The 12,367-nt window shown below is 44.4% G+C and overlaps 1 pseudogene; it reads right to left on the reverse strand.

Annotated features, from left to right (window-relative positions):
* Positions 1 to 1,072: 1,072 nt before the first annotated feature.
* Positions 1,073 to 5,365, reverse strand: LOC123041850 (zinc transporter 7-like; annotated as a pseudogene).
* Between the last annotated feature and the right edge of the window lie 7,002 nt (positions 5,366 to 12,367).

Raw genomic sequence — 12,367 nt, forward strand, 5'->3', positions numbered from 1 at the left:
TTCCTACATATTCTACGAAGATCTTTATCGGTTGAACCTTTTATGACAACATATGCAGTTCAATTTGTCCGTCGGTACGTTATTTGCCCAAGATTCAATCGCCGGTATCTATATACCTAGTTCAATCTCGTTACCGGCAAGTCTCTTTACTCGTTCCGTAATACATCATCTTGTAACTAACTCCTTAGTCATTTTGCTTGCAAACTTTTTGTGATGTTGTATTACCGAGAGGGGCCAGAGATACCTCTCCATTATACGGAGTGACAAATCTCAATCTTAATTCACGCCAACTCAATAGACACCTTCGAAGATACTCCCTTCGTTCGGAATTATTTGTCGCAGAAATGGATGTATCTAGATGTATTTTAATTTTAGATACATTCATATTCGAGACAAGTAATTCCGAACGGAGGGAGTACCTATAAAGCACCTTTATATTCACACAGTTACAAAGTGACGTTTGATAGCACACAAGATATTCCTCCGATACCCGAAGTTGCATGATCTCATGGTCAAAGAAATATGTATTTAACATTAAAAAAAAGCAGTAGCAATAAACTAAACGATCATATACTAAGCTAACGGATGAGTCTTATCTATCACATCATTCTCTTAATGATGTGATCCTCTTATCAAATGACAACTCATGTCTATGGTTAGGAAACCTTAACAATCTTTTGATCAACGAGCTAGTATAGTAAAGGCTTCATAGGGACTTGGTATTTGCTTATGTATTCACCCATGTATTTAAATTTTCGATCAATACAATTATAGCATGAATAATAAACCTTTATCATGATTAAGAAAATATAATAATAACCACTTTATTATTGTCTCTAGGGCATATTTCTAACAGAAAGCTCAACTGAAATCTAAGTAAGTGTGCATCCAACTTACTTGCTCTCTCGGGCATTTAGCCTTGTATGATACACGATGAAACATTAAAATAAACTTTGGAACAAGAAAATAAAACTACCGAAACATTATGCAACACTCTGAAATAAATAAATTATACCCAAAACCAAAAATATAGCACGAATCACAAAGCAGCGCCGGTACATGCATGCATGCATGGTAGGAAAACCACTGTCGTCGTTACACATCTCCCCAAAGCAACAGTGCTTGGTGATTTAGCAAGAGTATACACATATATACACAATGCTCAGGCGTTTCCGGCGCTGTTCTCTCTCATGCCCATCAAAAACAAGGGCACGTTATCTGATGTATGTATGCAATCAGATGAACACAGGCACATGCATTAGTTATGTACATGTATCACAGGCAGTATGTTGGGACGTAGGCGTCGTCCGCTACCTCCATCTGATTAAACCGGTTCAGGCCCAAACTGCAAGCGATGACATGGAGAGCGCACCTAGGAACAGGGCGACATAGGCCATCACTTGCTGCCGTGGTGACCCTGTCATCTTCCCACCCAAGAAATCGGCTGCGATTAGATCCACCAGCGCCATGTATATGAGTATGCCGGCCGACACAGAGTCCAGGATGCCTTCGACCACTAGAGCCCTGGGGCTATTGGCGTTGTAAAATGAGGACAGACCGGCCCCAGCGGCGATACCAGTTGGTGTTGTAATGGCAAAAAAGGACGCCATCATGACTGCCGAAAGGTTCTTAAACTGAGCCTGTTGGAAGAAATGTTGGCAGTGTGTCAAATTTGATAATCCAGATGAGAAAAGCTTTACCACAATAAAGCTACTTAGAGAAAACAATGGGGCAAGGGCAAAAGAGAACTATTTTTTTTTTACAAAAGGAGGGCAAAAGAGAACTATAGTCAGAAGATAAGTAACCCACATAATAACAATGCAGTTTTATATGCTTACGTCACATTAGCAACTTAAACAGAAACGGCAATATAACCTCAGCCAATAAGGTGTGGTATGATCGTCTGATTTTAGTGAGTTCAGCCGTTTGAAATCTATAGCATTTTAGATTGGTTCAACAGCTATTAAAAAGATCAACAAGTACACCAAAACAATATTTTGGAAACACCAGGGAGCAATGTGGATGGGGCATATAAGGTCAGACGTTGCACATACAGTGGCGTAGCTGTAGGGTGGCCTGGGTGGTCCATGGACCACCCTGGAATTCAGCCCATTAATATACTACTAGTCTATCAAAAAGAAAAAGAAGAAAGCAAGCCCAACTCAGCCCATGTATACGTGAAGGTTGGCTCGTTAGTCTCCGCGAACGCGTGTATGCGCTGATTGATCGACACCAGAAGACGTTACTGATTCCCGTCTCCTCTTGCAGTTCTGGAACCCTAGCAGCGAGCGCCATCCGCCATCGCCCCGCACTCCCACTGCGCATCCACCGGCCGACAGGGCACTAATCGACGTGCCGAACCGGTGGCCGGGCGAAGGACACTTGCCTGCGGCGGCAAACAGGCTGTCGGTGAAGCATTAGGTTGAGCACCACTTGTTCAGTTTTTCATCCTACTACTCCAATCAAAAGTAAGATATTTTGTTCTCCTTATTCATAAATTCAAAGTGTAAATTTCTTTTGCTATGAAGATTTGAACAAGTTAAGCTGAGATCTGAGAGTGCAAGATATAGTTTTACTTTTGGCAATTGATAATTGATAAATAGAAGTATAGAACTGACTTATCATTAGGGATTTGATCCAGTTGATAGATAATAAATTAATGTTTGTGTAGAATTTTTGCAAAATGAAGAGGACTGGAGACATAGTATCTCTTTTGATTGCGTTATATACATCAGGCGAGATGCTTTCTCCAAAGTGAATGAAGATGATATAATTGATACTTTCATGGTGAGAAGGCGTTATCCCGACATATAAGGTGTGAATCTTCTTTTACGCGAATTTAAGACTTAACCATGAATTTTATTATTGTGATGAAGACCTTATTGATATATTCTGTGTGCATATGCTGGTTTAGTTGAATTTGTGGAGCAATTTTTTTTCCTGTCAATTGGACCACCCTGAGATAAAATCCTAGCTACGCCACTGTGCACATACAGGTATAAGAGCAAGTTATTTGGAAGATCAGTACATGAGCAGTGGAGCACATGAAAGAAACACATTTTGCCAAAATATTGGATTAAGCGTCGAGTATAAATTGGAGTTTCTCACAAAGAAGAAATCAAATCAAAAGAGTTCAGTAGAAGACAGTTGCTCCTGGAGAGTGAAAGCCACAAATAATCCTGGACCTAAAGTTTTAGAAGGATACTCATACCAATATTTTTAGTTGTGCCACCTAGTTTTTTGGAAAAAAAATATTGGTTATGTGCCTGACCACAGATAGATACTGACGATAAGCAGGAAAGTTATATGGTTCAAAGAAACTCGATGTACCAGAAGCCAATTCATACACTATAAAAGAATATTACTAATTTGAGAAAGGAAAAATAGACAGAGGTTTATCTCCATACTATAAAGTCTATGTTGATGGCATGCAACTGAACGCTAATAGTTGCAAATGAAAAACAAGCTGGTGATAGAACATCCGCCGATAACAGCCTCAAATTTAAAATAGGTAGACCTTGTATTTGTGAAGGTCCACCCTCCTCCATCCAATTAACAAAGGTGCAATCCCTGACGACAAAAACTAGAACTACATGCAAGTTCGACTAGTAAAATTGCTGGATTTAACTCAGTTTAACATAATCAGGTGGTGGATTCACAGCTCATGTTATGAGGGCGGCAGCTGACACCAGATTAGTGCTCCCTTCATAATGAATATTATTTATATTCCTGTATTTTCTTATGAACTGATACTTCTGAAGTTCTAAATCCTTGAGATTTCCATTTATGAATGAAAATCTTGATATTTCCAGCTTTCTGGTTTCTGAGCTTGAGGTTTGTAAATTCGCATCCTTTTCTGTTGCATGTGATGCTAGAATTCACAACCGTAAATACTTAAATGAAGTGCAATTCAGTATAGTTATTTTATCCCTAAATCAAGACCATGATCATAAAAAAAAAGAATGTAGCATCACTGTGAAAAATGGACGCCCACATTAACCTATATACTGTAAGAACAGACTCTACAAAGTGCAAACAGTAGAACAGTAGAAGTTGTGGTCGTTCCAACTATTTCATTTTCCTTGTAGTCATCCCACAATCGTTCCACATTATTCTATCAATCCATACTGAATTCCTCACCTGCGCAATGCACCCACCGAGGGCAAACCCCTCGAAGAACTGGTGGAATGAGAGCGCTGCCACCAGTGGCCTGATTGTGCAGGGGCTCCGAGACACCCCAAGCGACAGCCCAATGATCACCGAGTGCGACACAATCCCCATTTCCAGTATCTGCAGGAACCAAAATCAATATTTTTTTGAGGGGCAGTGCATCAAACAGTGAATCCAAGGAAGAGATTACACCACCTGTGGTACCACGACGGAGCGCACGTGGTCTGACACCCCCCCCCCCCCCCCCCCCCCCCCCCCTCGCGTCCTTGTGGTTGCGCCAGCTCGTGACCATGCGACTGCGCGTGGGAATGGGAGTGGGCTTGCAAGAGCGGGACCTTGTGCTCACTCTCGACGACGGTGACCACAGTGATGTCTTCGTCGCTGGCGGAGGTGGACGCGGCGGCGAGTGCGGCAGCGGCGTCAGCCTTGACCCGAGCTACCTCCGCGCGGTGCTTGGTCTCGTAGAACCTGGTGACCAGGACGTCGAGCACCAGCGTGGCAAGAGCAGCGAGCATGGCGACGAACCCCGGGAACGGGAACCGCCGCCAGGGCGCGGCCGGGAGGCAGGGATTGGAGAGCGCGTGCTCGGCGTCGTGCAGCATGTGAACGAACCCCGTGGCCAGGATCACGCCGGCCGCGAAAGCCTTGGCGGCCACGAAGACAGCGCTGCCGGTCTGCACCGTCCGCCGCTTCCGCCCCGCGAGCGGCAGGCCCACGCCCATCACCCCGGACACCAGTATCGCCGCCATGGCAATCCATTTGAGCCTCAGCGCCGCCGCGTCGTCCCGGCACCCCGCCCCCTCGGCCTTCTCCGCCTCGTCGGCGCAGCTCGCCGCGGACAGGGACGCCGCAATAAACCCTGAGCCACCATTGACATCGATCGGATCAACCACAAAGCGAACACAGTATGTGCTTCAAAGAAACCTCGAAAAGCAAACTGATTTACCGTTGCTTCTACTCAAGAGCTGGCCGATGTGCCGGCGGAAGCCTGCGACACCGATCATCATGGCCCGAGAATCCCGAGCGGTGCTAAATTCCTCGAGGACAAAAATCTCGGAAAAGACGGATTCGTTAACCTCTTCGCCTGGCCTTTCTTTTGATGCGGTGGATGCCTTGCTATCTTCGCGCGTAAAAGCGCGCAGGGTACGAGAGAGAGAAAGAGGGGAGGGAGTGTCGTCATGGTGGCACTGCACCGAACAGCCGGGGTACTAGAGCGGACGTGATCCGTCAACGCCAACGATCCAGAATGTGGACGGTGGCGATTCCACCTGGTGTTGGAAGGTCGCGTTTCGCTGAGCTGCGGGCCAGACGGCTCTGCCGGTGGGGTCGCGGGCCTCCGGTGGGGAAAAGCGCGAGGGCGTGGACTGGATGCACGAACTCCTTGCTCTGCTGAACGTCGATTCGTGCTTTGGACGGTCGAGATCGTGCTCCGCGAGCGTGGAGTTGTTACGTTGTTCTCCAAGGGGCACTTCGGCAGGGATGGGCTGCTGCTTGCCACACGCGATGGTGATCAAGTCGAGAGACTTGCATGCGGGGCATACTCCCAGTTTGGGCCCAGTTGTCAGTCTGACTCATGAGATGGCGGAGGTTGGAGCTGGTCGTGGGTTGGTGCTTTGGGACGGAGTCGTGGGGGAGTGGGAAACGATGTCGACATAGTGAGGTTAGGCGGTTCGGCGGCGATCCATTCATCATCCATGTCAGCATTCCTGTGTGGACTGGGCTCATCTCATCGGCCTTCAGAACGATGGGCTGTTGGGTCGCCGGGTCACAGAATACGAGTTATTGTGCTTGTGCCGATTACGAATGTTCATATTTCGTCTCAGGTTAGGCGTGCTTCCGAGGGTTTCATATTTTTAAAAGGCCTATGTTCTTCGTCATCGTATATGGTCATCGTATTTCAAGTGAATATAAATTTACTCCTATTCTTTTGCCGGTGTCATACGGGTAGAGAGTTTTTTGTCCTCGTAGATTCGACCATTTGAATCTGAAAAGGGGCAACCAAAAAAATGAATGCTCAAAAAAATCAAAAGAATAAAAACCGGAGCCCGAAAGAACGGGTGCGGTTTTCACATTTTTGGGGGAAGCACAAGCTTTGCTTTTTCTTCTTTTAGGGAAGCAGGGGTTATGTTTCTCGTAGAAGCACACATGTACCTTTTGCCTTTTGAGTAAAAGTATAGATTTGCTCCTTGTGGAATTCCGGAAGAACAGTATGTGCTTCCATGAGAAACAAAATCATGGTTCTCGAAGCACGTTCTTTTTTCGAGAAGTACATATGTGCTCCGGATAAAAATTCTCTTTTTTCAAAATCTAGGGAAAACCAGACAAAAACCAAAAAGCTGACAAAACTGAAAGGAACATCTAAAACCCGAAAACGCATAAAAAACAAAATTCAGAGGACGCGCCCAACGCGGCACATGTCAGTGGCTGAACGCACCACTTGACACTCCATAAAGTGACACTTGTGGATCTCTCGCAAGCAAGAGGTAACCATTGGTTGGTCTCATACAACGAAGAATGCTATGTACAAAAGAGTAGTCCCCACTAAATGCATCTATCCCAATATCCAATCATGCATGAAAAGATCACCTCAATATGATAACTTACATGAGAAAAGATTGACCAGAACATGTAATCATGCATGTGAAACCTATTACCCTACTTATATTCCATAAATATCATAATCAAATATTCATATTCCAACATCATGCATGTGCGGGGTATCATCTAGTATCTAATAATGGGTATATGTTTACATCGTATCATTAACTACTCTAGTAGTGACAAATGGTTCAACACATATACATCATTTTATCACATCTAGATGACCTGTTGCCTTGGCGCAAAGACCGACTACAAGCAGAAAGTTAAGCAAGATATGAGCATCATGTTTCATAATTTTTGTTTTATGAATTCCCAAAAAATCCAATCAAAAGGACACATAAATTATTTGAGATTTTCTCGGAATTATCTGCAAAAACTATGCCAATGACTATAGTAATGTTGTGTTGTTTTACATTCATCCTTTGTTGGGATAGCCCGTTAAGGAACATCACATGACCGCATGTTGACCAAGGTAACACCAAACCAAACGAACTGAGCAACAAGACTTCTACTCTAACAAACCGAGTGAAGGAAATATGCCCTAGAGGCAATAATAAAGTTGTTATTTATATTTCCTTATATCATGATAAATATTTATTATCCATGCTAGAATTGTATTAACCGGAAACTTAGTACATGTGTGAATACATAGACAAAACAAAGTGTCCCTAGTATGCCTCTACTTGACTAGCTCGTTAATCAAAGATGGTTAAGTTTCATTACCATCGACATGTGTTGTCATTTGATGAACGGGATCACATCATCAGAGAATGATGTGATGGACAAGACTCATCCGTTAGCTTAGCATAATGATCGTTTAGTTTTATTGCTATTGCTTTCTTCATGAATTATACATATTCCTTTGACTATGAGATTATGCAACTCCCGAATACCGGAGGAACACCTTGTGTGCTATCAAACGTCACAACATAACTGGATGATTATAAAGATGCTCTACATGTGTCTCCGAAGGAGTTTGTTGGGTTGGCATAGATCAAGATTAGGATTTGCCATTCCGAGTATCGGAGAGGTATCTCTGGGCCCTCTCGGTAATGCACATCACTATAAGCCTTGCAAGCAATGTGACTAATGAGTTAGTTGCGGGATGATGTATTGCAGAACGAGTAAAAATACTTGCCGATAACGAGATTGAACTAGGTATAATGATACCGACAATCGAATCTCAGGCAAGTAACATACCGATGACAAAGGGAATGACGTATGTTGTTATGCGGTTTCACCGATAAAGATCTTAGTAGAATATGTAGGAGCCAATATGAGCATCCAGGTTCCGCTATTGGTTATTGACCGGAGACGTGTCTCGGTCATGTCTAAGTTCACACACTTAAAGTTCGATGACGATTTGTATTATGAGTTATGTGTTTTGGTGACTGAAGTTTGTTCGGAGTCCCGGATTATATCACGGACATGACGAGGAGTCTCGAAATGGTCGAGAGGTAAAGATTGATATCTTGGAAGGTTACATACGGACACCGGAATGGTTCTGAAGAGGTTCGGGGATTTTTTGGAGTACCAAGAGGTTACCGGAACCCCCCGGGAAAGTTAATGGGCCTCATGCGCCATAGTGGAGAGAGGGAGGCAAGCCACAAGAGGTGACGCGCGCCTCCCTCCTGCCCAATCCGAATTGGACAAGGGGTGGGGGCGTGGCCCCCCCTTTCCTTCTCCCTCTCCCCTCTTTCCCCTTTCCCCCTCTTCGTTGGAAGGAAGGGGGGCGAATCCTACTAGGAGTGGAGTCCTAGTAGGACCCCCCCCCTTGGCGCGCCTCCTCCTCGCCGGCCACCTCCTCCCCCTCTCCTTTATATACGGGGGCGAGGGCACCCCAAAGGCACACCAATAGTTCTCTTAGCCGTGTGCGGTGCCCCACTCCATAGTTTACTCCTCCGGTTATAGCGCCGTAGTGCTTAGGCGAAGCCCTGCGCGGATCACATCACCATCACCGTCACCACACCGTCATGCTGACGGAACTCTCCCTCGACCCTCTGCTGGATCAAGAGTTCGAGGGACATCGTCGAGTTGAACGTGTGCTGAACACGGAGGTGCCGTACGTTCGGTACTTGGATCGGTTGGATCGTGAAGACGTTCGACTACATCAACCGCGTTAACCTAACGCTTCCGCTTTCGGTCTACGAGGGTACGTGGACACACTCTCCCCCTATCGTTGCTATGCATCTCCTAGATAGATCTTGCGTGATCATAGGAATTTTTTTGAAGTTGCATGCTACGTTCTCAATAGTGGCATTAGAGCCAGGTCTATGCGTAGATGATATGCACGAGTAGAACACAAAGAGTTGTGGGCGATAATAGTCATACTGCTTACCACCAACGTCTTACTTTGATTCAGTGGTATTGTTCGATGAAGCGGCCCTGACCAACATTACATGACCACGTTCATGAGACCGGTTCTACCGACGTGCTTTGCACACAGGTGGTTGGCGGGTGTCTGTTTCTCCAACTTTAGTTGAATCGAGTTTGATTACGGCTGGTCCTTGTTGAAGGTAAAAATAACATACTTGACGAAAAATCGTTGTGGTTTTGATGCGTAGGTAAGAACTGTTCTTGCTAGAAGCCCGTAGCAGCCACGTAAAACTTGCAACAACAAAGTAGAGGACATCTAACTTGTTTTTGCAGGGCATGTTGTGATGTGATATGGTCAAGACATGATGAGATATAAATTGTTGTATGAGATGATCATGTTTTGTAGAAGTTATCGGCAACTGGCAGGAGCCTTATGGTTGTCGTTTTACTATATGAAATGCAATCGCCGTGTAATTGCTTTACTTTATCTCTAAGCGGTAGCGGTAGTCGTAGAAGCAATAGTTGGCGAGACGAAAACAACGTTACGATGGAGATCAAGGTGTCAAGCCGGTGACGATGGAGATCATGACGGTGCTTTGGAGGTGGAGATCAAAGGCACAAGATGATGATGGCCATATCATGTCACATATTTTGATTGCATGTGATGTTTATCTTTTATGCATCTTATTTTGCTTAGTACGGTGGTATCATTATAAGATGATCCCTCACCAAATTTCAAGGTACAAGTGTTCTCTCTGAGTATGCACCGTTGCTATAGTTCATCGTGTCGAGACACCACGTGATGATCGGGTGTGATAAGCTCTACGTTCACATACAACGAGTGCGAGCCAGTTTTGCGCGTGCAGAATACTCGGGTTAAACTTGACGAGCCTAGCATATGCAAATATGGCCTCGGAACACTGAGACCGAAAGGTCGAACGTGAATCATATAGTAGATATGATCAACATAGAGGTGTTCACCATTGAAAACTGCTCCATCTCACGTGATCATCGGACATGGTTTAGTTGATATGGATCACGTGATCATTTAAATGACTAGAGGGATGTCTATCTAAGTGGGAGTTCTTAAGTAATATGATTAATTGAACTTTAATTTATCATGAACTTAGTCCTGATAGTTTTTGCATATCTATGTTGTTGATCAATGGCCTGTGCTACCGTTCCCTTGAATTTTAATGCGTTCCTAGAGAAAGCTAAGTTGAAAGATGATGGCAGCAAATACACGGACTGGGTCCGTAACTTGAGAATTATCCTCATTGCTGCATAGAAGAATTACATCCTGGAAGCATTGCTAGGTGCAAGACCCGCTGCAGGAGCAACTCCAGACGTTATGAACGTCTGGCAGACTAAAGCTGATGACTACTCGATAGTTCAGTGTGCCATCACTTCCTTACCATGTGTGCGGTCGCGGGCGCGAGGAACGCGGCGCAGCGGGATGCCATCGCTTCCGTACCAGTTACTGTGCGCCGCGGTGCCATGGACGACGCCTGGAGAGAGATCTGGGATGGAGGGGCCGGGCAACCGTACAGTGCGGTGGTATTCAAGAGCTCAACGACAAACGACAACAGAAATTTGGCTTCCCTTACAATTTTGCTCGTTCATTATCGCACACGGTTCATCTCCGTCTCTTCCGGAAACAATGTGCGCTGAGCCTATTGTGTGTTGCGTTATGATTGGCCGGAACCCCAGCCACGCGGATCACGCGGGTGCACCATTGGATGCACCATGATCGAACGGCAATCCACGTCCCTCACATCATACCCGTGCACCTGTAGCTGGATTGGATTTATATGCGCTAAATGCCTAGAAAATGCACATAATCCCCTAAATATGGTAAATGAGCCCGGAAAAATGCCAAATTTGAACATGGTGATTTGCAGGGTGTATGTTCGTCGTAGAAAAAAAACTCCAGGGCAAAGAACAAAGAAAATTTGGATTCCCTTTCAATCTTGAGGATTTCCCTCTCGAAAGCATGGAACTTCCTCGGTGATGGTTTGATTTATGAAGGGCGTGCATGATGACATAAGCCAAACCTTCTCAAATTTTTACCAGGGCATGATGAGGTCATACCATGGTACCATGCTAGGCATCATGTTTTTAAGTATTTATTTCATTTTTTCTATAGTTGAAACCCCAACAAACAAACATTTGTGGTTGACTAGTGCCACACATTTCATCGAAAAATCTGTCCATTCCTTGTAAAAGGCATGAGAATTTACTAAATGACACGAGCATGGTTTTCTAGGCCGTTCTTGTGGACCCTTTCATGCATCGATTGTTTGAACTTGAATTATGCGCATTAATGCCTAGAAAATGCACATAATCCCCTAAATATGGCAAATGAACCCGGAAAAAGTGCCAAATTTGAACACGGTGATTTGCAGGTTGTATGTTCATCATAGAAAAAAACTCGTGGACAAAGGACAAAGGACAAAGGAAATTTGGACCCCCCCTTCAATCTTGGTGTTTTCCCCCTTGAAACCATGAAGCTTCCTCGGTGATGGTTCGATTTATGAAAGGCGTGCATCACGACATAAGAAAAACATTCTCCAATTTTTACCAGGGCATGGTGAGGCCATACCATGGCACCACGCCAGGCGTCATGTTTTCCATCCATGTGTTTCATTTTTTGTATAGTTGTTAACCGACTAAACAACACATTTATGGTTGACTATTGCCACACATTTCCTTGAAATATCTGTCCATTCCTTGTAAAAGGCATGAGAATGTACTAAATAACACGAGCATGGTTTTCCAAACTGTTCTTGTGCACCTTTTCATGCACCGATTGTTCGAATTTGAATTATGTCCATTAATGCCTAGAAAATGCACATAATCCCCTAAATATGGTAAATGAGCCCGGGAAAATGTCAAATTTGAACACGTTGCATTTGAGGCCGTATGTTGATCGTTGGAAAATAACTGAATGACAAACTAGGACAGAAATTTGGATTCCCCTTCAATCTTGGGGATTTTCCCTCTCGAAAGCATGGAACTTCCTCGGTGATGGTTCGATTTATGAAGGGCGTGCATGATGACATAAGCCAAACCTTCTAAAATTTTTACTAGGGCATGGTGAGGTCATACCATGGCACCATGCCAGGCGTCATGTTTTTTAAGTATTTATTTCATTTTTTCTATAGTTGAAAACCCAACAAACAAACATTTGTGGTTGACTAGTGCCACACGTTTCAATGAAATATCTATCCATTATTCCTTGTAAAAGGCATGAGAATTTACTAAATGGCACGAGCATGGT

Source organism: Triticum aestivum, chromosome 1A (assembly GCF_018294505.1).
Source record: "Triticum aestivum cultivar Chinese Spring chromosome 1A, IWGSC CS RefSeq v2.1, whole genome shotgun sequence".
Taxonomy (NCBI): domain Eukaryota; kingdom Viridiplantae; phylum Streptophyta; class Magnoliopsida; order Poales; family Poaceae; genus Triticum; species Triticum aestivum.